Consider the following 2,634-nt stretch of genomic DNA (forward strand, 5'->3'; position numbering starts at 1 on the left):
GAGGGGGCAGAGCTCTGGGCACACAACACCCTGGAAAGGGAGCCAGACCTTCAAGACCGAAGGGTTGCTGCGTGATCTAGCGTTTCCCAGGGAGGGACAAGAAAAGATGCAACACGGGCCCCCCACAAAAGCTGACCCTTTGGGGTGGGGATGGGGTGAAGAAGAGTAGCTCCTGGCCCACTATGGATGAGGATCTTTGGGTCCTGGTGGAGGGCCTCAGTGTGCCCCACCGAGGGCGCCTCTAAGCCCCCACACCAGGGTTTTAGAGGGGGAGCAAGAAGTTTCCGAGCGTCAGTGAAAAGCCCGTCTCCCCAGCTTCAGCCTCCAGCTCTACAGGGGTCCAGCCTCTCTCCTGCCTCTCGCTCTGGAGGCTGCCGGGGTGTCGCTCCTGCACTTGAAGGCCATCGTGCGGCTGTCCTGTCAGAAGAAAGCCTGATGGTGGTTAAGATTTTACAGAAAGTAATTAGGGCTTAGACTGAACGAACATTTGCAATAAAAGACGGTTGTGTTAGTATAATGCTGGTGCCTGCAAATTTACCCCGCCAAGGCCAGGAAATTATGCCACGTTTCCCTGAACACCTATAACTCGGCCCCCCTGTGTGCAGGCTGTATTCCATATTATTACGTGCGGTGCTGATTTTTAATGAATATTATAAAACTTTGACTCGCTCTACTGAGAGAAGGATCATAAATCCCCCCTGTAAAATGGGCCCTGGCATGTGCTGAGGAAGCAGTGAAGCGCTGCCCTGGGAGCCTTGTGATATCAGCCAAAGTGTTGCTCTGAACCACCTTCGTGTGAAGACAGTTTTAAAAGGCCCCATTTTGAATGTCAGTGTGGAAAGCTAAGCGATGGTGAAAAGGAAGCTGAGGGGTCAAGCTCTTTTTTTTTTTTAACAGCATAGCAGAGCCCCACTGGGTGATTTTCTCTGCTCACCTCTCCAGTTTTCAGGTGAGGAAAAGTCTCAGAGCTGGGTGCCCTGACTGGGAGTCTGGGGCCCTTTTTGATGGAGCACCCTGCTTCTGAGGTCCCTGTCTGGCCTCCTGACAAGGACAGAGAATACTGATGCCTGGTCTGCCCTGGTGAGGCCAGTTCTTAGAATCTGATGGATGGTGATGTTTCTGTATTCATCATTCTTGTAAGTATGTGGGTGTCAATGTGATAACTTTATGCATTTTAATAAGCACTGCTACATGTTTTTCTCACAAGAGCCAGGCTTGAGAAGATCCCTAAGAGTGTCATGTAAATTCATTTCTTTTCAAGCAGCTGCCTGGCTGTGAGTGGAATTGGGCACATCAGCATTGGGGAAGGGGTGGTGGGGAGAAGATGCTGCTGCAAGCTGACCTTGCCACCTTGTTTCTGGTCCCAAGTGGATGTAACAAAGGCTATGTGGTCATTTCAGTTCACTTGCCAAAGACGCAAACCGGAGCATTTTCAGTTTGAAATCCTTAAGTATGAGATGGGACAGCAATTAGAGATGAAAAAAAACCCGAATGCAACCATGATAGGTTGTATTACCTACTCATTCAAGGAGGTTGAATTAGGACTAGTTGACCTCGAAGACCACATCCAGTGCTGCAATCATGTGCCTCTGTGGCTGGGAATATGACAAAATCTTTGCCTTAGAGGAGCTTAAAGTCCAGTAGGGGGTTAATTCTTTCATTTTATTTTCAAATTTAGAAGTGGGTTATTTGAGTTAAATCCTGTAAAACATATTCAGAATGATATGAACTTAGGGTGGTAAGTCAAGTACTGGACACTGTTTTAACAGTGTGACCACAGAGAGGAGGCTGTAGTCAGCCTTAGCACCCTCGTCGAGAATGTTTGCTGGCCATTCCCGGGTTTGTGGTGCTGCTCTGGGCACTTCAGGCATTTACAATGAGAAACAGATGCAGGTCCTTCCTTCTGTGTATTCATGGCAGTAACTTGAGTAGAGGTCAACTTATTTCCCATGCCTGCAACAGTCAACCTTCTCCGATATACTTTTCCTGCATAATTACATGTGTTTGCTGGTCCAGAACATGGACTTCATCTGTAACACATTTCTAAGCAGGATATAATTTCCAAGACGATAACTTTGTATGATAGCATTGAAGTCCATAAACTTTATTTCTATAAATCACCTTGATTTTATAAAATAGGAAAAATTAAAATATCCTGGAAACAACAAGAGGAGGAGAGGAAGACAAAAGAAAGAAGCAAGCAGTTCTGGGGTCTTCAATTTTCTTGCTCCCCAGCATCCTGTTACAGTATCTGATGATGTAGGCAGAATAGTAGGCAGAATTTTAAATGTGGTACCTTGAGTAAGACATAGCAGAGCAAAGTTAGCAGCCAATGAGAGAGATCAGAATGGGATGTTTAGAGGGAGAATGCCAAAGCCAGGTGGAGCCAACATAGTGAAGGAAGCTCATAGTGAAGGAAGAAACTGAATTTTACTCATTGGAAGAATTCCTCAGAATTATAACTAAGGTTTATTATTTAAAACCCAGAGGTTTTGAAGTGTACCTTAGCCATTAAACCTCAGCTAGTATGGCACTGGTGACACTTAGGAGAACTGATGAAATTTGAATAATTTCAAGTGGTGATTTGTTCAACAATTGTTGAGCCACCTCTTATGTAGCAGGTGCTGTTCTACA

Source organism: Myotis lucifugus, unplaced genomic scaffold, assembly GCF_000147115.1.
Source record: "Myotis lucifugus unplaced genomic scaffold, Myoluc2.0 scaffold_96, whole genome shotgun sequence".
Taxonomy (NCBI): Eukaryota; Metazoa; Chordata; class Mammalia; order Chiroptera; family Vespertilionidae; genus Myotis; species Myotis lucifugus.